The following is a 23,383-nucleotide window of genomic DNA, read 5'->3' on the forward strand; positions in this document are numbered from 1 at the left end:
TTGGTGCAGAACCAAACGCTTTCTTTTCAAAGCGATGGCCTATCAGGCGCTCATCAGCGTGATTAATCAGCTCGTATTTGCACAGGACTTTGAAGACAGAAGAGGCTGTAGAAAAGCTGCGGGTTATTACTGCCAATGTAAAAATCCCCGAATTCCACTTCCTCGCTAAGCCAGCCTCGCAAACAACCGCCGCTAAACAAACCATTGAAGACGTAAGTACATCACTTCATTGCCCTCAAAGAAATATTAACTTCAAAGCCAAGTTAGGACCATTTAAATGCAAGACGCTCTAAAAGGAGCAGGAGGCTGGGCAGGAAGCAATGGTGTAGTCACCCACGCCACGGAACTGCTGTACCCAAGCATCAGCCAAGAAACCATGCCCAAGTTGTTTTTCCACCAGCAGCGCTGAAAGCGAACTTATCTTCTCATGCAGTTCCACAGTGCTAAACACGAGGAAAGTTTCAGAGGAATAAAGACTCCCTCGTTTTTCCATGAGATCACCTCATCCAACTCTGAAAGGCAAATGCCCAACCCCATTGAAAGTACAGCTGCTGGCGCTGTTCTCCAGCTGCTTTCCTGCACCACTTTTGATTGTAGCCAAAGGCCAGTATCTCCACCCAAGGTCTTTTAACTATCTAGCAAATTTGGGACCCCACCTGAAGTGCACAGAAGATTCTGAATAACTTCCTTTGCAGCCTAAGTAGAACTGGTATTTGGCCTTCTTTTAGTTGTGCAATCAATTTAATTGTGCTATTAATCTATTTGTTGCACAATTTGCCGTCAAACAAAACACAAAGGACAATTCTGGTGTATGGATAGCCCTCACATAGAAATAAATGCTTTGATGTCAGACATAAATTATGTTCAGCATTAGCAAAAATATTTAGCGGTGTCCTTTGCCTAGCCAGTGTGTAGGTGTCAGACTATGGAAAACGTTAAGGGTATCTCCCACAATAATTACTCCCTTTATGTGTGCTGTTCTTGGGGTTTTGTTTTTGGTGGGCTTTTTTGGTTGTTTTTTGTTTTTGAATGAATTGGCTGACTTAGAACGAGCAGTTAAGTACAAAAAATGGTTCAAGTGCTGTCCTTAGAAAGGAAGAAAATGAGCTCATACTGATTTATATAGACCACCAAAGTCCTCAGTAAAATACCTCTGCTTGTTTTGCGCAAGCAAGAGACCAGGCAATTCACAGGCTTATCTGTATCCTTTAGAAATTGCTCCTGAAGGAAGTTTTGTTAAACCGCTTGGTCTTATGTTTAGTATTATGAAACCCTGTACCCATACATAGTCTAACTGAAGTTGTCAAGGTTGTACATACCTTGTCAGATACAGACAACTCTGTGATCTATTTTCACCATGAAGAATCTCCTCTCACGCCTAACCCTATAGATTTATCTTTACAGTCACCCGTTTTTCAAGACTCAAATGAAAACAATAGTACTGGGGCTAAATCCCTCACAAAGGAGTCCAGCAGAGTTGGAATATTGGCTAATTCCTGAAAATACTAATACTAGTACTAATACCCAGAACTGCACAATTATTTGCATAGGTTTGGTACTAATATAATTGTACTATGTCTGACTTGCCGGACAGAAAAGGCTTAAAAAAATATTAGGCTTATTATCTTTTTGTAAGCAGATATATTTAATATGACAAGTGTGAAAAAAATGGAAGAAATAAGAATAACTGATGTAATGTAGACAGTGAGTAGTTTTAAAATTGCTAATGACAATTATATATATTTGGTTGAGAAGGTATTTCAAAGGCATTTTCCTCCCTAATTTTCCTACCTGATAGGAGTGTCAATTTGCTGAGCTGCAGCCATAGCCCTGCCAAAGAAACAGAGGCTGAACTCAAGAATGCCAGTCAGAGAGCGAATGCTTCAAGTCTGCCTTCCCAAAGGAAAACTTCCAGTGAGAGCTGGTGAAGGTATCTGGGTGAGTACCTCCTGGAGAAACTTGTGATTGACTGGAAGGAAAGGGGAAATGGGGTGCTGTTGTCTGCCCTTGCTTGTGGCTCCTGGGGGAGAGGTGCTGTGCCTCTGCAGCTGTTCTGCACTGCTGTCTGCCCTGCTGCCAGGCAGGACACCGGGGCTCCAGTCCCAGTTGCTGCTAACAACAGACGTTCTAGAAGAAAGGTTTGCTGGAGAAAACGTGCACACCTAAGGACCTGGTGCATCCCAAATGCGAGGTTTGAGAGGCTCTTGGGAGGGCAATATCCACCTCCTGGCACCTTCACTTTCTGTCTCTTCCATCATTGTGGTTTTCCAGACCTTTAAGGCAAAGAAAAACCTATCACAAAGTCAACTAGATAGATAGCCATCTATCTAGCCCAGGCAATCCTAGAAGACTCCAGAAGCTGAGACTTGAGAAAATCAAAACAAAAGAAAGGAAAGGAAAGCTGTTCCCTTCAACTTTACAGATTATTTTTTTTCTTTTTGTCTAAATCTGAAGACTGTGGAAGAAAGATGATGGATGTTTTGCTTGTTTGTTTCAATGTGACAAAATATCCCCTCATTTTTTTCTCTATTACTAGGAGAAAATGAGTGGTTAGCTCATTACACTGACACCAGACACAATATTTTTGGTCTACTGATTTATAGCTTCCATCTTTTCTTATTTACAGCCCCTCGCTTCTAAAAAGGTCTAGCTGAGGATGTAGCTATGGCCCTTTACATCGCACATCTAGCTGTGGGAGTGTGAGACACAAGGTGTTCAGAGCTGGCAGGCCCAAGACCTGAAGCAAAACTGTACCTGCTCTTGTTCCCACTTACCTGCACATCCATTGGTTGAGGATGTTCAATCAAGAGGAATATGCTTATCTAAGGAAAACATGTATTTTAACGCCTTTATGGAAGCCAGTGTTGATGCTGTCAGAAGAGATAGGAGCGATGACTAATTTTCAGGCTGACAAAAAGCCCAAAATCGAGGTGTCAACCACCCAGCTACCACTGAAGAGAGCTGCCGGGGGTTGCTGGTGAGGTGAAGAGGGAGAACGTGGGAGTTTGTTCAGTTTTGTTAAAGGTGGGTCTGAATTACCCTGGAAATCGTGACTCAGATGTTTTCGTGGCCCCAGCTTGTATTACTCCTAGGAAACTCTCTGATAACGAAGTCACAGTTTAGTTACATCAGTGACTCAGAAGTGTGAAGAAGATTCATATTTTAGCACTTGGCAATCAGAGGCAGCATTAAACCATTTAAAAATGAATGCTGATGAAAACGAAGAACTTATGAGCGCTGCTGACCATGGGTGTGCATTAGGATCCTAAATTGAGATGAATGGTTTAATTGTTCTCTGTCACTTATTTTGGCTAATAGTCCAGGAATAAAATGAGCCTACTGCTATAAGAAAGATATTTGTTTAATCCTGTCAGTAGAATCTAAATTAATTTTCACTTTGCCTTATGTGCTAGTGTATAACTGAAAGAGAAATCTTATCTGTGAACACTCCTGTACCCTGCACTGCCTTTCCTGAGCTCATAGAAAGCTCACAGTTTTCCTTAACTGATGCCGAAGATAACATTTTCTACCTCTTTTAGAAGAATCTTTTGAAGCAGCAACAGCCCTCTTCTATATTTCTGTAGCAGCCAACACAAATGAGGTCTTCCCTGATTGCCTATCAAAATGAAAACGTGAAAGTTATTTATATTATCAGATTTGCTGAACCTTGCAATTTTATCATAGGTCTAGTATTATTGTCTTATTTTACAAGTTATTTGTTAAGTACTGATTTGTCAAGTCTTGTGATTAAATGGAGATTTTGGTTCTCTTTTGCTCTTTTCAATGAAATAGCTTTTCTACCTTTTGTAAGGATAGCTTGAAAAGGTGATGCGAAAGGCTTAAAAAAAAAAAAAACCAAGGGAAAATGCTCCTTCTAGGTTTGTAAATGTGTGTTTGTGCTTATGTGTGTGCGTGGAGGGGAATATGTCTGCTTATGCATGTGCAAAACGTCAGGATTCTTAACTCAGTATCTTCCTTTCTCCATTATTTTTGAGCCAGTGGCTGTAAGCATTGAACAGCAATCAAAAATATTTTACCTGTTTCTCCAGTGGCTCCTTAGAGTGAACTAAGTTAAAGCAATTTTCATTTATGCAGAACTATCCCTTTACCTGGTGTTTTGAGATAGATAAAGCATGATCCATGAGACTCATATTTTTGCCCTGAGGCATTAAGATCTAACTCATTTTATTAACTGAGAGAATGTAGCACAAAGTGGCATATGGCCTTTTAGCTGGGATGATTTATGGTGACACACTCCAAAGGAGCAAAGAGAGCTTCAGGTTTCCCTGCGACTGTTGTATCTTTTCTGAATTGGGCATAGGAAGCTGAATGGAATAAACCCGTCTCTAATGTTCAGTGACAGAACCGAGATGAATTCTCAATAAAGATGGTGACACTGAATGAGAGCAGCGGACCCGCTTGTTCCACTGGTGTCTGTGCTGGAGTGAGAAATGAAAAAAGAAACAGAAATGCCTTTCTTTAAAATGGGGGGCATTTCCTTTACCCCCTTCTAATACTGCAAGTCCCATTAGAGATTAAAATCTCCGTACAAGCAAAACACCGGCAGCTTGTTCAGAGCCACTCAACATTCTGTTTTACTTTAATTTTGGCAAGACAAGATGCATTAAGATCAATGAGGAAGCAAGTGCAATGTGCAAGATCCTGCTCTACTGCCTTTATTTACCGCACTCAACCTGCTTTCTAGTTTTCACTGTGCTATGCGGCACCACAAGTGAAGAGACAAATGAGTGGCATAAAATAGGCTGCAGTCTCACTGTCAAGGATGCATATTGACTGTTCCTTCCAGAGCCGCCTTCCTGATGCACAGGGAGGTCCAGGTGGCCCTTGCCTGGGGAACAGGCCAGAGGGGCCGTGCCTGCTGCAGGGTACTTGGGTACTGGGGCAGTGAAGCCACTGAGTGAGCACCTGAGTGTCCGGGACGATGAGCAAGCAAAGCTCCCCTCATCAAACAGGGGCTGTGGAGGGGGGAGCAAAGGTTGAGACCTGGCGATGCTGTAGCATGTGTGTTTGCCCAGTGGCACTGGTGGAGCAGCATGACCTTGCTGCTGCCTCCCTGCTCCCCTGCCCCAGCTGGGGCATGCGGGGAGCTGTGTGGAGTGAGTGACTGGGGCTAGGATGTCCTCTCTTCCCCAGAAGTGTCCCTGCCTCTGGTGTTTCATCGTTCCAGAGAGATACCCCTCTGCATCCTATACAAACCTCCTCGGAGCATGGGAAGATGCTGAGTCGCATGCATCAGCAGCTGGGGCAGAAATGTTTGCCCCGGTCCCTCGCCCTCCACTGGAGACAGAAGTCCCAGCCGTGGACCCATCTGCTCCTACATGCATGAGTCTCTGTTTCAGATCCCACACAGGTCCTCTGTTTGTCACAGTGTGAAGCTTTCTTCAGGAACTTTGGTGTAGGCAATGCCTGAAGCTGGGCTGCGACCCTATGAGGCAGTGGTGACCCCACAGTGACCATAGCAGAAGCGCCATTGCTTCCACTGGAGGTGATGCTGTGAGCTTGGCAGAAGCAGGAGCTATACTGGGAAGGGTCTGGAAGTCCACGCGTCTTTGAATTCACAGAAAGAGCATAAAGGAGCAATGGATCCAAGGTTCAGTTTCTCCAATTGGGTAAGATGGGCTTGGGGACGGCCAAGCAAGACATTCCTATGCAGTAGTTTCAAGGGCTGGGGTTGCAAGCCCCAGAGTCAAGGAGGTCATGGTGAGGTTTGCAATGACACGCTTTTCCTGATACTGTGCAGTTTCATAAGACCCTGCTTCTGGCACAAAGCTGGTGGAAGATAATCCCACCCACATCCAACCCCACTCCTAATGACGTATTGCCACCTTCATGCCACAGTTCACCACCTATCACACATGCCTTATCACTGTTTAGGGGGCTGTGCTGCAAAGTAGATCAGTAAAATCATCCCAACTAAAAATAAAAGCATTTGGTTTGTTTTTCACCTGGATCCTAAAGGAGTGTGGCAGCACAGCAGAGGGATAACAAAGACAGGAACAGGCTCTGGGAACCAGAAGGAGTTGGAACTTTTAAAGCTGGTTGTGCCACCAAAAATAGCATCTTGTCAAACCACAGCCAGGATCTACACAAAGAGTCTGTATTTGCATCTTTACAAATTTCCATAACATAGGAAAGCCCTTGATGTCAGCTCTGTTATCGGCAATAATGAGTGCTCTGTGCTAGACCTGCACGTGCCACTTCAGAAATGTATGCCTAAGAAGGGAAGTTCTTAATTTGATTATTCAAGCAGGCTTGAGACTGGTTTGCAGTCTCTTGCATCAAAATCCCCAACATCTCCTGTCAGAAAAGATATCCTCACTTATGCCCCATAGCTACTGCCAACAGGATCAGAAATGCTGGTTTTAATTAAAAATGTTATTTCTAAATACAGTTTGCAGTGTATATTCTTGGTGAGAAGTGCTTCTCACCTTGTGAACTTTCAGACTGCTGTACTGCTGATCAAAAGATTGCAAGTCTTTCTCTGATGTCTTGTCTACACGGGCTAAGTAAACGTGTTTTGGTTTTCACTGAAAGGCTTTGCTGGTGTAGCTGTGCTGGCTCAGAGTTGAAAAACCCATGCTGGCAAAAGGCTAGAAAATAAAAAGGCAGAACTCCCAACCTTTTGCCATCACAGCTTATTTCATTTAATGTGGGCAGCTACAATCACAAAGGAACTCTCTTGCAAACATTATCTACACTTTATCTACCTTCTATATCAGAAAACTGCCAGTCACACCCCACACTCCCAACCCCTAGTGCGCTTATAGGAGAAACCCAGTAGCAGATTCATTCACGGCCTCCCAGCAAATGATTGTAATCGATCAGAACGGGTCATCACTCAGGTCCTCAGACCAAGCTTAGTCTTACTGTTGTATGTGTAAGACTGAATGACAAAAATGCTGTTTTGTAAAGGAGCTCTTTTGCTAAGTTTCCACTGAGGGCTTTATTGTATGCTTCTAGCAATCAATGTTTTCAAGGGTAGACAAGCTCAGAGCCTTGACAAAGGTCGTGGCTTGGACGTAATAACAACTAGTCTGGTTTTCCCTTGTCCTGCATCTCATACAGTCACACCTGTTACACCTGTGGGTGTGAAATGCTACCACATGACAGCAGTACTATATTACATCCTCCTTCACTTACTTGTCATAGGTATAAATAACCATATTTGTTTCAGAACAATAGAGATTCAGACACAAGATGCTCTGGACCAAAACACACAGATGAGGGTACTTCTTTGTACAGCCAGCTTCAAAGTACTCTTTCATGTCCAATCAACAAAAGCCTTTCTCTGTAAATTTCCCACCATACTGTTACTTATACAGTAATCAGAAAAGAAAAAAAAAAACAACAGAGAAGCTGCATAAATAAAAGTGTAAAATATGGTCACCAGCATTTCTTCCCAATCACATATCTCAGCTACAGAATTAACTCATGCTCTCTAATTTGGTGTGTCCCCCGGCAAGAAAGCTACTACTATGTTACATTTCGGGCAGTTCAGTCCAGCCTCCCTGACATGCCTTAGGGTGTGAACTCCAGAGGGAAACCTTCAGGGAGGGGGCTCTTAACCCCCTCCCTCTACAGTGACTGTGAACACAAAACTGTTCAATGTAGCCAGTAGCCCTTTGACGTCTTCCACCATCTTCTGCAGCTCACTGATGAGATATCAAGGAAAGATAAATCCTTTCACAACAGGCCAGGAAAGGATCACAGAGCACTTCAGTTTACCACACTCATAAATTTCAGGGGACAAGTCCTCAGAAGCCCTTGCAGTGCACACAGTGCCTGTGCGTGGTTTTGCACTGCCACTGCTCACCCCCTACGACAGCTTAAGCTCAGATGTTCATCCACATTAACGCTGCAGCGAATCCATTCCCATATTGGCAGGCAGTAAGGCAACAGAGGCAACACTAGCTACACCATGCCTGGCTGGTCTAGATGTCCTCTCTGGGGTCACAGTAGAGCTGATTTGACAGAGGAATGAAAGGTTTATATATGCAAGACCTTAGGGAGTAAGCAAAACCCAAGTGTAACAGAGCCTTCTTATCCTTAAGAAGCCAAATCCTCACAATAAAAACGGTCTTAGTGTTAGTGACTTTACTGCAACACTTGTCACATTTGATTGTTTTCTTAAAGGGCACACTCTCAATTTTCTTCTTGAAGAAGCTGAGGGAACAGCTTTCATGTAAAACATACAAAAAGTATCCCCATGGTTGCAGGGCAAACCGTGAGAACACAACCCACAGCAGTTCAAAAACCAGGAAGCAAATCACAACAGTACATCGTTGCCTGAAAAAGCCACACAGTGTTATAACAGTATCATGACTCTGGGAGGCAAAACTTAGTGGCTTTTAGAGTGCCTGGAACTGGCACTACTCTGGTTCCACTGCAACTTTGCTTAGCAGTGTGAACTTGCCTGCGGTCCTTACTTCTGAGTGTGTGTGCTACCAGCAACATATAATTCCTGACATTGCCAAACACCTTTTCCCTCTTCCACAATGCTGCTTTTCTTAGCTTCTCCAGTCAGCTTGCAACTTCAAGCAGACAATAAGATGCTCATAAGCACTGTAGACCTTTCCCAAGAGCAGGCTATCAATTTGCCTGAAAGCAAAAAAAGCAGAAAGACTCATCAAATTGTCATTGCATCTGTACAGAGCTTTAAAAAAAAAACGGGCTCTTTTTTTTTTCTTTTTTTTCCCTTCCTTTTATTTTTCATGGAGGTTTTCCCTGAAGCCTCAGCTCTCATGCACTGTTCAGCTGTTGTTGTGTTTTCTACAGAGGCCCTGTGGATTACAGGGGTCCTTTTCTTGCTGGAGCCTCTCTGATACTGCTAAAAAGAGAGAAAGCTTCCAAATGTTACTGCATGCTGCATTATTTCTCTTTTTCTCATCTCTCATGTGTTTTCAGTTATGTGTGTATGTTTTTGGTTTTTTGAGACTCTTCTAAAAGCTTTTAACTTCTCAAGTTTTCAGTCAAGCACAGAGCCGAACATTGTACAGACTCCCATCCTGACAGATCCCAAAGAAAAGGGACAGAGCCATTTGTAGCAACTAGGAGCCCACGTGCGTGGGCACACACACAGACACACACAGGGCTACGGGAAGCTTTGCAGGGGGAAAGACTGCAGGATGGACCCACGCAGGCTTAAAATTTTCGCAAACATACAATGCCTTTCCTGCAACGTTGGTTTCACAGTTTGTCACTTCTAATATTAGTAAGTGACCAGAAGAAAACACAACAGCAACCAACATGTTTGAGAAGAGAATATTTGGATTTCTATGCACATATCACAAGGAACTAATCCACATGAAACCCAGCCCTTTTCTATGGGAGTAGGCACTGCTGTCCATCAAATGAACTGTGGTGTATGCTTATTGTAGTATCATCTTGTTTTTCCGCCAGCAGCCTGTCATTTCTTTTTCTTCCTGCTTTGCAGACAGCTAGTACAGAACTCTGCAATTCAGAGACTGTCCTAGATTCATCCACTGCTGCACTGTTAAATCACACATTTGATGGAAAAAGACAGTCTAAACGTTTAGTTCACTTATGAAGACTCAAACACGAGATCCAGCTGTTTTCATGCAGCACGTTTTGATAGAGGATACAGGCTTCAGACAAAAAAGTACTCCATCTCCCAGTGCTGCAGTACATTTGAGTAGAAACATTTTTAAAAGCATAACTTTTTAATTAAAGAAGTGACCCAGAATTTTAAAATATGAAACTCATCTTGAAAGATCTGGGAAGTGTCTGCCCCTCTTCTGCAGTCCAGGGATGAATGACATGTCCCCATCTTCTTTTGTTGCTAGCAATAGTTTTAGGTCTCATCCAAACAGCAGCTTTCATGGGGCAGCTCACACTCCTCACTGTCACAGGGAGATTTGGGCTTCACTGTGTAACTCAGAATTATTCTGAGTTACATACAATGTAACTCAGAATACATACATACAATAACCACTGTAAAAATTAACCACTCTGTAATCTTTTCTAGAGCTTATTTTCCCAAGTTGTAAATGTCTGTTTACCTTGTCCTTCTAGCACAATCTGTTCACCACTGTTCCTCCCAAGCTACAGAAATATCACAGGTGTAGGGAAAACAAACTGTCTGTGCTAACCTTGCCACTACAACTCTTGTTTCACAGGACAAAAGATGGTACAACAAATTTCCAAATTAGAGCCTTAGTTAACCACATACCTGTTTGATCTGGAATGATTCAGAGGGGGCATCCAATTAGCAGTTTAGAAATGGCAACAAATCTTTATTACTAAATAGCCTTTCCCCCTCTGAGCCCGTTTGGGAAGTCCCTTGAGTGAAAAGTTGCTGAAATCCTTTTACAAGCAGCATTCCCAACCTGGCCAGAAAGGCCCAAATGGATGACACTGATTTGATCAAATCAGTCATTAAGGGTGTTACTGTCAGCAGGGATACTGCACCCTCGCCTGCCCTGAAACAATTGATAGCCAAAACAGCTGTAAGGGAGACGCCAATTAAACTCCCTCTTATCTTCCTGAGGAGTAAGAAGCTCTAGGTCCTCACTGCTGCTTTGACTCCCAGTTTCCTCTGAGTTTCTCCACTGAGTAGCTTTTAAGTTCCCATTTGTGGCACCAGTTGCAGGACCAGCCTGCTCAATAAACTGGCTGGTGCAGCAGCCTTCCAACACTGCTGCGGCAGAGGTGAGCCCAAAGGAGTTTGACCCTGCCTGACAGCGAACCCCAGGAGCACTCAGTTCCGTAATAAATAATGCAGGGCAAGTATAGAGAAGGCATGAGACGTGGGAAATGTGATATCTCAGTTCTGAAACCCAGGTGGACCAAGTTGGCAGTCTTGGATAGAAACAGAATAAGTGTGAGAAATCACTCATCCTTAATAAATACTAGTTTCATAGGCCTTGCTGGTTGTGAGAAGCATTCAGCTTCAGCAAGTCATTGAAAACAAAATGTGCATTTTTTCACTTCAGAGGATTTAGGATTTGATTAAGTACAAAAAGAGGGAGCCTAGTGAGTAAAAGGACTAGACTGTCACTTCAGGGAATTCAGGTCAAGCCCTCTGTGAAACGAGTTCACGTCTCAGCTCGGCATCTCCAGCAGATACTAGCTCACATCACAAAACCACTGTAAAGGATTTGGCACAGTATGGCATATCTGAGGATCCCTGCTCAGAAAGGGAGTAGGGAGGGAGAGGCTTAACCTGAATTAGTGTGGGACTGTATCATCCCTTACCTGCAGAAATCAAGCCTGGGGAGGTCTGGACAGGACGGGTTGGATCATCTTTAACCTGGAATCACATCTGTCAAGTGGAGACCATTGGAGTTTTATTTACATTTGAAATCAAATCCTTTCCCTCCTCTCTGGAGATGGCAGCACTGAAGAGGAGGACTGAGGTGCCCTGTGCAGGGCCCTCTCTCAGAAAGGAGAAGAGAAGGTATACACATAAAGGAAAACAACTCAACGTGGGTGAATCTGTAGCCACACTAACATGTGGTGGGCTGTGCCCAACTAAACCCCAGCCAATTCTGTCCAGGTCCTCCTGCTGCAGTGTGGCTCAGAGATTGCTCTGCAGCTTCCAGATGAGCTCCCCAGGGTTCATAAAACCTAGCATGCCATGGTGAAGGCACAGCTACATGCAGTACTTGGAAAAGCAAAGGCAAATCAACAAAACCTGTGAAGTGAGCGCACCTAGACTGAAAGATGTAAATGATGTAATTCTTTAGTTCTCAGGAAGAATTAAAACATAGCAAAAAAAGGCCACAGTGAGAATGCTCTCCTGACTTCCCTCAGCATCTCTGTATAGATGAATTTCAGATGTATTCATGGGGGACCTGGGCAAGCCTAGTTGCTCCCTCTCTCTCTCAAAGGCCATTTATCTCTCTCAGCCCATTTGTTCCACAGTGAAAATAAGCAAACATCCACTTCTTTCGTGCAATATGATTTTTCTCAAACCTTATACCTTGGTCACCTTCAGGGTTTGATACACCCTCTTAAGCTTTGTTCATTAACACGTCTCAATGTGTTCCTCTTTTGAGGACCCAAAGCAGAAGGATGTGTTCAGTAAAAAAAAATAAATTCATATGCAACAAGCTCTGAGCAGTCCAATACCTTATGACTTCAGCTGTAAATGCTTCACTGACGTTTTTGCAATTGTGAACAGGTTTACATTACAGTTGTGAGAAAGTGCAGATGCCCTCTAGTGGTGTATTTCTTTTAAATTTCTGCTGCTGTGCCCTAAAGATCCTCCCAAACAGAAGACCATGTGCCCTCCTCTGCAGTGCTCCGCATAAGACAGACAAATCACAGTGCAGCCAGAAAAGAGAGATGATAGCATATATAATTTTAACTCTGTGTAAAGCCAGGTTGAGGCATGACATTGAATCAGATAGCTCTGCTCCAGACTTGCTGATCTTTCAAACCAGTAGGCCTCGTGGTATAAAAACCACCTCCAAGTTGACCAAATGTGACATCATCTCCAGATCTCAGAAATGGTTTCATTTTCCTGTCAATCCCATTCCCTTCCGACATTGACCTATTTCCCCAGACAGGTTCTCCATAAGAAGCAATTTCCAACAATTAGCTGCCAGAGCATGTTGACTTTGCCAAGAATTGGGAACAAGCCATTCTGCCCTGTGAAAAAGACAGGTCTCAAGAGATCTTCAGACAATACCAACCAGCCAAAACACCATCAATGAAAAAGACAGAAGCTTGATGGAAAATTTTCAACAGGTCCTTGTCACAGCTCCGGCCCTGGGTGGGATTATTGTTTGGCCCTATTTTCCTGTAGAGCAGCTAGAAAATGGTGTAACCAAAGTTAAGTACAGGCAATATATTTATCTGTTCCAAGCAGCACAGAGCAGACTGTGGCTATAGACCAATATGACGCGTTCATTCAGTGTTTAACTTGTTACCACTCCATGATGGTGGATAGAAAGCTAAATATCTCACCCTCCTCACTTTACCTACTGAAGGCAGGTGCCACTCACCAAGGCATGTTCAGGAAATGTTTTTTTCCTCCCCTTACAGGGGAACTACTTTAGACTCTTAGAACATAATGATTACTAGTTTTAGCAACCACAGCCAAAAACCAAGGACAAAACCACCAGTCTTTCTGTGGCTGTTTCTGATCCTGTGTTGTCTATCCCAACTGTAGCGAGATGTTCTCTTGCAAGTACAGCTGTAGCATTTTAAGAAGTTACTGTGGATGGAGGCTCTTCAAATGAACCTGTCTCAGCTGGCACTGTGAAACAGAAGAGGAGTTAGTGCAGCTGCTTATTCAAATTCTGCACAGGGTTTTAATGAAGAGATGGGGTTGGCGATGCCTTGTACTACATTAGGTAGCCTTGCAAGAGGGCCCTTAACTATGGTCTTAGACTACAAACCTTATACATTCTTGGAAGATACAGCCAGATTGGCAGTTTAGATTACATTTTTAGCTGAGGCTGACTGCTCCCAATATATTTGAAAGAGCTAGACACTGCACTTTTTTCTCTCAGAACACAATCATTTCTGGAGCACTTACAGTAAATGTAGCGAGAGCCAATAACACTCGAATCCTGGAATGAGGATTCCAGGTCTGTCCAGCCTAGCATATTGTTACATTATCAGTCAATCAGCCAAACCATTTAAACTAGGAATGCAAAATCTCTTCTAGATAAAACCTAAAGGTCTGTGCAGCACCTAGCACAATGATTGGGGCCACTAGAGTTATCAAACTATGAATAAGAATTATAGCAGAAGGGAGCAGTCACAAGACTGTGTGTGAAATGGTATCAATGTCCAGAGTGCACTTCTGAGGAGCTTTTTGGCAGGGTGTGGCTGTAGGATCAAAATAAACAATACAAATACATTGCAAACAATGCTCCATTGAAAACAGCCTCCAAGTCCTAATCAGACCTGAAGACATGCTGTGCTCCCGATATCCTCAAGTCTTAAATTCCATATCCTTGGCAATTTGATTGGCGCACACAAGAAGAAGATGGATAACATGGGGAGGGAGGAGAACCTACATGGATCTGAGTTGCTCCATGTCTTTTGAGGAGTGAATCATTACTGATGACCAACACATGGAGGGGGGTAGCCAAGGGCCCCTGAGGTCGTCTGACACTCAAGGAACAGCATTATGAAAGCAGACATCTTATAAATAATTATAAAAAAAATCTGTTCCATTCTTTTGCACTGACCCCAGATGGGCAAGCTATCCCCTTAAAGATGGTCTTTCTCCGCTCAGTCAAAAGTGGTATGAAAATGAAGCATTTGACAAAGAATCTTTGTGTATTTGCAAAATACATTTTTTCAAGTGTCACCCAAAGTAGCTGCTTGATAAAGTCATTATGTATCTAAGCTTCAGGACACTTGCCAGCAATTGTTGTCATACAGAAAGGACATTATTTCTTCTTTTATATCTTGCTTTACACAACTATTTCTGATTTTTGAGAAAGGAGCAAGAGAAAAAAACACACAGTGCTAATTACAGCAGGGCAAGAAGCTTTGCTATTAGCAGACTTTTAACATCAGTTGTGACTCCTACCAAACAGGCTGTGCTTGTGTATGTCTTATTGGACGATCCAACTTTCAGTGTTTGGGGTATAATTTAAAAAAAAATGTTCAGTACATCTCTGTCTCACTGCCAAAAAGAGACATCAAGGCTATGCATTATGCAAAAGGATGAACATTCTCTTGGGGAAAATGGGTGTCCTGACCATCTACCTACGTGGTGTTAAAAGTACCTACTACAATTCTTTATTTTAGTATTTTGCTTAGTTTTATAAAGGGGCTTTTGCCTGTAAACCCTTTTTCTCTACTGCATCCCTAACCAGACTTTCTCCAGCTACCTCTCACACACCTCTTGTGCCCTTTCTGCATGTACCAGCCTCACTGAATGGAATTGAATCCAGACCAAGAAATTCTTGCCTCTTCCTGGGTCCTGTGCCACTACACATGGCGCAGTGCTGCATACCCTCTAACAAGTAAAAATACAAGATTTGCAACCATGGTGTGCCCTATCTTGAAGCACAAATGCAGCATGGCTTGGCTCTAGTTCCAAAGGAGCAGTCTGCAGAAAAGTGGCTTTGGGGACACAAGTTAGGGCTGGTTAATAGCAAATAGGATTTTCCCCTGCTTCAGAATAGGCTCTCAGGTTTTGAGAAGTGAGAAGACACTAAACTTGCAGAAATCCAGACAAGTTATTTTAAGCAGTTCCTATTCTTTGGTCTCCCACTGGATACAGCTACAAGCAAAATGCAGGGTTATGTTGAGATAGCTGTACTGCATTTAAACATGTTAACTCAGGCACCAGTAGCTGTGTAAGCACAGCAGCATGCAGCTCAGTGCAGGGCTAATTTGCCCTGCTGCTTGTTTAACACCAGCTTGTATAATTCCACAGTGATTTGCAGTAGCCATACCCAATTTCCACATCAGTTGCAGCTGGGTATAGCCTTCTCTCCTGTAATTGAGTTACATACCCTCCTTGTGCACTTGCAGCTTTAATGGCTCTGATCTATGGTAATGGCTCAGGCTGGATGAGGAAGGAGATTAAAATTTGTGTTCTCGGGGCAGTCTAGGGACTGCCAATAAGGGAGAGAGAGATCATCAACATTAATCTAATTAGCAAGTAAAACTGTTGTATGTCAGTTACTGAAGGGAAGACCTGTGTTTAATTCTGTGCCAGCGTGGATCTATCTGTAGTATCCAGCCCTGACACCAGAGTGGTTTGGTCCTGCAAAGTGCTGTGTCCCACTCCCACACCAGATCAGCAGAAGTCAGGGCACACAGCACCCACTGAGTGTTTCCTTCCTGTGGCCTTGCTAGCAGTTAAAGCCTCTCCAAGAGTCAAATCCTTAAATCTTCCTTGCCTTACTTCCACAAAAAACACCCAAACCATGCCTTCAAAGCCTGTATCCTTACTCCCGTTTGTAGTTTCTCAAAGTTCCTCAGATAAGAAGGAGCTGTAAGAATTGTGCTTTAAGTTACAAAGTGAAGGAAAAAAAAAAAAAACAAAATAATTCTGTCTATCAGACAAGCTCAAGCACTGGGAAAGGCTGTGCTCCTCAGCAGGCTGAGACTGCTGTTTACAATACGACTCTTACCGCACCCAGCCATAGGAATAGAAAAGGCTGGGAGGGAAGGGCAATACCTCCTGAAGGGAATGGTCACTACAAAAATAACTAAGAAGTGCAAACAGACTTAGACTGAAAAGCTAAAATGAGGCAGCATTCAGAAGAGCAGAGCCACCTCAGAGTCCCATCAAGCGACTAATGCAACCACATGTGAGAGCCAGAGGCAACTCCATGGCCACCAACACAACTGACCGCCTCAGGACTCAAACAAGGAGCCAGATGCTCTGTCTGGGAATCACTCTTCCACAGGTTGGCATCAAGATCCCAGGACTGTCATCCTGAGAAGAGGAAGACTAAAAGTACAACATGATGACATAAAACAAAGGTTGCACTGGACTATATTTGGTTTTGTTTGGTTGTTTTTTAATGCAGTGAGTTATAAATAAAACACCTATTTCTGACATACTTTTACTTTGCTGCGTGACTGGCCTTGCTTATAAAAAGAAAAAGTCTATGTCCTCTTTAAGAATATTAAGAATTACATGTTTCCGAGCGCTATTGCCTCAGGCTTGGGAGCCCAAGGAAACCAGCCCCACATGCTCCTTTGCAAAACAAACCCTCAGATCACAGGCTGATTAGGCAAACAAACCCCTCCCTGCCCTGCAATGGAGATAGGCCAAGAGAAGAAACATTTACCTAGCTCTCCACCCTGCACTTCTCAGATAAGAGGCTGAGCCATTCTTGATTTCGGTAATCAAGAACTCAGCCAATGATAACTGCAAAATCTAACTCAAAGGCAGATCCATCCTTGGAGGCATATGCAGCCAGGAAAAACAAACTTTGAAGAGTCAAGTAAAAAATGCCAACTTGTTTACCACCAAACAAAAACATAACAGAATGACCAACTCCAATTCCCTTGCCCTGATATTTTAACAGGATGACAACTGAAATGGGACAGCTCAAAAGTTTGACCTTACAAATGATTCATTTTCAAACAGGCATGTCCCCACAATCTTTTCTGTCTGCCATTGTAAAGTGCACAACACCCGATGCACTCCCAGGGATGAAGTCTGCATCAAAAATTAGGAAATTTAGGCCACTGACAATTTAGTCTATATCTAAGCTTTGATATTGGGAAGCAGCTGTGGTGTGTTGGCTTCAGCTCTGTTGGTCATTTTTGCCTTGGTAGCTTCATGCTGCTGCTGATGTGGCTCAGCATTCCAGCACAGTGGGAAGAAATGCAGGATATTTTGCAAGAATGCAGGAGACATCATGTGTCTGGCATTTGGGCAAAATTTATTCATGTGCCACACCTGGGTTAAAAAGAATGCTTCCTCAATAATGCAACGACCTGACCAATTTTCTTTGCATGAATTAAAATGATGCTTTCCTGTAATTACACCTAGTATGTTGTTGTTTTGTGGGAAAGCATCTGGTCTATATATATTATACCAGACTGTAAGTAGAACTGCACAAAAGTGGGTCTGGGGAGATGATACCCATACAGCAGGTGGTACAACTGGCAGTGGCCTTTGCTCCAAATCCCACAAGAGGGAAGGAGAGATCCTTGTGTCCAAAGTAGAAATATTCATCCTGGAAGCAAAGAGTGCTTTTGCTTTGGTATCCCCACAAGGATCCCCTCAAGTGACTCTGTAGCAGCAGGCTGAATCAGACTAGATCAGAGCTGATGTGGCAGCAGCGACAGCTCTGCCTGCTCAGTGAGTCCCAGAGCTGACTTCCCAGGGCCAGCCGTGGCGGGATAGATGCTGCTGAGCTGGACTATGTGGATGCATATTGAAACACGGGCTGGCATGGTTGAATGTTTTGCACCCGAGCAGACAGACGCAAGGGAAACCTCCCTGACCACCACTGAATTTAACCGGATCTATGGGTGTGCTTGAAGAGAGTGGGGACCACCAGCTTTTCTAGACCATAACAATGACTGGACGCACAGACTGGTGTCTCTGGGGGAGCTCATATTCCTAATAAACTGACTGGGTTTTGCTCATCTTGCTTTTTGGAAATGGTTATCATGTTGGTTTTAATTTTTTCCCCCATTTCCCTGAGACTCCTGGGGTTCCATATTCTGAAGGCCTTTGTAACGTCCTTCAAACTACTAGATCCTCCAGAACTCTTGGTATTGCTAAACCATACCATTTACCTCCCCACACAAAGATAAAGCAGGACCGTTGTGAAGTTGATTTTAACATGAACCTCAAATGAACCACCTACACAAACTCCTTCTAATATGCTGTGTCCTGGTTCTTAAAAACGAAACTCCATTACCAGTTCTGGTTTAAATGTCAAATACAGCTTCAAAAACTCCAGACAGGTGCTCTGACATTTAGGGTTTTTTTTCTTGTTTTGCTCATCACTTTACCTACAGTAAATCTCCATGAAAACTGCATCTTTCATGGCATTTGCATCCCCATCATTTATGTGATGCCTTCAGAATATTCATACGTGCTATCAAATTCATAAACAACACCATAGGACCTAGTTACATGTTCTATACATACTTTTTACATGTGCACTTAAAGATATTTTAAGGTCTCTCTGTATTGTTCTGAATATACACATAAGAATTAATGTGTGTGCATTTCAAACCCATGATCCTTTCACTACTGTTTTATGCAGCCCCAATCAGGTTTAAAAGGGTCATTTCAGAACAGCAAGACTGAGAAGAAATCACAGTAATAAAAGATCAATCTTGGAGTGTGGGAAGTGTCAACACACAGCCAGTAGAGGGTTGATACTAGTAAAGAAGCTGCTTTATCTGTTCTATGTTCACTATGTTAAATAGTCATACATAATGACTCAAATCAGCTTGAACTTTTTTGTGGGGGTGTCACACACAAGACTATTTGAATACACCAATCTATAGATGCAGAGAGCTTGCTTAAACCAGCATAATTTTTCCCCATTATGGATGTGTTGAATGATGTGTCTTTGCAGAGCATTGAGGGAGAGCGAATGTTCCATCTAAAGGGCAGAGGCCCAAAGCGTTTTTTCTCCATCTCTGGTGGATCAGCTACAGCAGTTGTTGCACCTCATTGCCCCGTGCCTCTCCTGTCAGAGGTCACAGCCTCCCTTGCATGGGTGCCAGCAATTTGCATCATCACTTAAGAACGTGTGATGTAATATTATGTGATCCACTCTTGGTTTTGCTTCAGGTTAACACACCAAGCTGTAAATTAGGCTGAGGAGCAAGCCCTGTAGTGCTCCTATTCCTGCTCTGGGCCGTGATCTCCAGTGGATGGATAGAAAGGCAAAGGTAACACCACTTTCACCCATAGCGACTGACTCACGTTGTCAGTGTCAATCTGGGGCTTTAGCACTATATGAGGGGTCATTTACATCACAGGAGTTTTACTGATAATGACAGTCTATTCAGGTAAGTATCTCACCTGGAGCAGCAGTTTATAAATTGCTTGTCCTGGCCTCGGTTATATTGCTGTATACAAAGATCAACTAACCAGCAGAGTTCCCCTTGCCTCAACACAGTCCAGGTGAGCAGCCACGAGCAATACATGGGGTCCCAGAGCATCCAGTATTAACTTAAGTCCTGCGTGTCCATGAATAGCATAAAGTCCACATCTTGCACTCCAGTTACTTCAACCCAAGAGTTGCCTGATTCAGCACTTTCAGGTGATCGCTCAGCATTGATGAACACAGAAATACACCGTTTGCACCAAGGCTGTTAAAACATGGTTGTGCATCTATGCTGACAGTAACTGCAACACAAGCAGACACAGCTACGCTAAACCACAGAGCATCCAGCAGCAGTGAAGCTGACAATCGGCACTGAAGTAGACACATGTCTTCTTTGAGCTTTCCTGTGCAAGTGAGAGTGAAGCTAGGGTGATGTATACAGTAACTCATTCTGCAGTTACATATCTACTTGCTTTGTGGATATTTTGCTCAGGGAGCAAGAAGAACCTAAATCGTTCCTTCAGGTTTTAAACACGGAGCTCTCTGCTTTCAAGAGGTAAATGCTTCTAAGATGTCCAAGAAGTTGGGCACCTCTCATTAAGATATTTAAAGACCACAACTTGCAATTGTGAATGCTTCCTTTAACGATCAAGACTCTCAGAGTCCCTCAAACACTTTCATACTGAATTAGCCACAAGATATATTTGAAATGTCGAGGTGGAGTTTGGTTTAAGACTCCATCAGAAGAAGGAATGTGCTTAGCTGGACAGCACAAGAAATACTTATTAAAAACAAACAGAACTGGGAAAATCAAATTTGTTGTCAATTCATAAATGGTAAAAGGGATAAATTTATAACAGTAAATTATTAGGAATAATAAGTTGAGTATGATCTTTAGAAAGCCAATTTTATGAAGTACAAATTGTTCAATAATTTTGAGTATAATTGTGAATTCAAGGATATATTTAATTCTTCTCTTTTCTTCACCTTCCACTTTGTGTTCCCTCGGTACTTTGCCAAAGCTAATTCTACTATTTTAACAATGTTCTTTTGTGGTTCCTGTGATGGATTTAACACAAATCTCACTGTACCTGGTGTTTCGTCCATATATTGAATTCCCAATGCCAAGTGATCATCCGGGAACCTCAATATTCTTTTAACTGGGAAAAAAAAATAAAAAGAGAACATTTCAACTCTTCAACACTGTGATAAAAAAGTCTGAAACAGAAATCAAGTCTTACCATTGCCCTAAAAAGTACTCAAGGTTTACTATTACTTAAAATCTAATGATTTGGGGACCTTCACTCATGCTTTTTGAATGCTGGGAACAATAAAAATGTACTTTACTATTTTTAACTTTTTAGATTGTCCACATTAACTGATCCATCTCTGAGCAATGGGGATTCTCTTCGGCCTCTAGCATCATTCACAGAAGACCCACAACTTCCTCCTTGTGTTTTCTATACAGTTATTGTGTCCCTATTCTTGTTTCTTAGTTCAAGAAGATTACTTGTCTAGGGCTCCCAGTTAACCTAATGAAGGTGATGAAGCTGGCCTTTGGAAAAAGGAGCAGTCTTTAGAGAGAATTTTTGTATACAGATGGTGAATTTTAAGAAAAAAAAATTCTTAAAGTTTTTTAGGGATATTGAAAGCTAATTTAGATCCAAAACAGATGAAGCCATCTAAGTGAAGTGGATAAAGTTGTGCTACATGCATTTTTTACTTTTTTTTTTTGTCCCTTCAAATTTATCCCAACCACTGATGTGGTTTGTACCTAGAGTTATACAGGGCATTAAACCAGCCTCATTGAAATCAGTAGGAGCTTTTAAACTTCAATGGAACCAGGATTTAATCTGGAAAGTTTTACTTCTCCAACTTTACAGCATTACAGCATTCAGTTAGAACACAACCTATATGGAGTAGGACATGACATAAGTCTCATAAAATCAGGGTAGGTAACCCTATGGGATTGCAATGGGCCATGTTTAATACCTACTAGGTTTGCTCTAGCCCCCAATGACTGCATTAGCTGTCATTGACTTCTCTGCATCAGAATCACACTAAAACAAGCCCAATTAATTTCTTTAAAGACTCAGCAGTCAATGCGCATGCAACATAAACCTATTCATTATTTGAGCTACTGTTCTCAATTAGCTTCCATTCACATCCATCATTTTAAAAGGATGCTACAGCCATATCACTTAAGTATTCAACCTTGAAAACACACTTGCATTTTTCACATCTTGAATATTCTTAACTTTTAATTATGAAAGCTGGAAAATTTCCCTGTAATCACCAGGCTTAGTTATGTCACTGATGGGCTGCATCCCTCACTTGTGCCAGAATGTAACATAGCTCTCAAATCCAGGCAAAGGTATTCAATTACATGTTGGATAGTTTAAAATACAAGCTGCGGAGAACAGAAAATATAATAAAGGACAAAGAGGAGACAAGTATTTTGTGCAGGAGATGAACTGCCTGCAAACCATGGATTGGTGTTAAATCCTGAACTTTAGTGAGCGGGCGATGAGCTGGGTTCATCTAACACCAACAAACATGATATAGCTACAGGGCATTTCACCCTGGTTAAATACCAGATGAATTAAATGCTGTTGCCAGCAGCTGTGATGAATGTCACTGGGATGCCATCTGATTGCTCTCTGAGTTTTATGAGTGAAGCATGTCGGCTCCTACTTTGTTAAGGTCAGGATGTATTTCTAATGGTTCATCTGCAGGGCTTTGCTGAAGGCACCAGTGAGAACACAGGTGCTGGAAAATGTCTCTTTCATGCAGCATGGACTGGAACAAGCAGGACTGAATAGTGTCAGGAGGAACTTTTGCATCAACATGTTTGCAGTGTGGAAAAAGGACACGGATCAGGACATAAACCGAGAGGCATTTGTGGATGGGACCAACTTACTGCCAAACAACAGGCATTTTTATTTAACTTGCATAAACAAATAATTTTCCTTGAGTTACCTGCTTCTGAAATTCAGAGACTTGCACAACTTTTATATGAAGATGTTTTAAAAAAATCTCAGACTGAGAAAGGACCACAGTTTGCCTGTTTTCAAGGCTTGCAAGGTTTTAGCTACTGAATTTTGAGACAGTGATTCAGAAAAGGGGTTATGAGCTTTTTAACCTTCCTCATCCATTCTGGATGATTACCTAAATTAATCTCAATACTCTTATTCCTCTATTCTTCTTTTGTACAGGATAAAGTGAAGCTTGGCTTTCACAGCAATGTGAAATTTCAGGTCACTCACTTTCCCACCCATTCTCAGCTCTTCCTCCCTCAGTCTGTCTCTACAGGCTACTGGCAGAGGAGGAGTTCCTAAATTTTTGTTGTGGTCAACAGTTGTATAACAAAATAGGCACCCTACTGCATCTTATTGTTCCTCAATGAATAACTAGCTAGATGTCTTCCTCCCTTAGGGACTTTCATTCACTTTTGAAAAAATTATTTTTTAAAGAACGTTTGATCATTATTACCAACAGGCCAAATCATCTAGCTGTCCCAATGCCAGAAAAACATGTTCTATCGAATTCTCCCAGCTTGTTCACTACCTGCATCCTAACTATCTCTGGAGGTAAGAAATAACTAAGACTTTGTCTATACCCAAGAGTAACCCTAATCCTGGATGTTGATAACAAGTACTGACAAATACAGTCAAACTGGAGCTTGCATGGACTGAATGAACTTACTCAGACCTGCCAGTATCTATCATGAAAAAAGTGATGGGAAACTCCCTGCATTCAGTGAGACCGACTAGGTGAGCTCAGTTGTTTAGCTCATTAAGACTAACACTTTTCTAGATTCACTTGGCTTTCCATGAATCTGCCTTGCTGCATGCATGCATGGACTCTGACACTCTCACACATGCTCTCCG

Source organism: Vanellus vanellus (assembly GCF_965231255.1).
Source record: "Vanellus vanellus genome assembly, chromosome: 2".
NCBI classification, from domain to species: Eukaryota; Metazoa; Chordata; class Aves; order Charadriiformes; family Charadriidae; genus Vanellus; species Vanellus vanellus.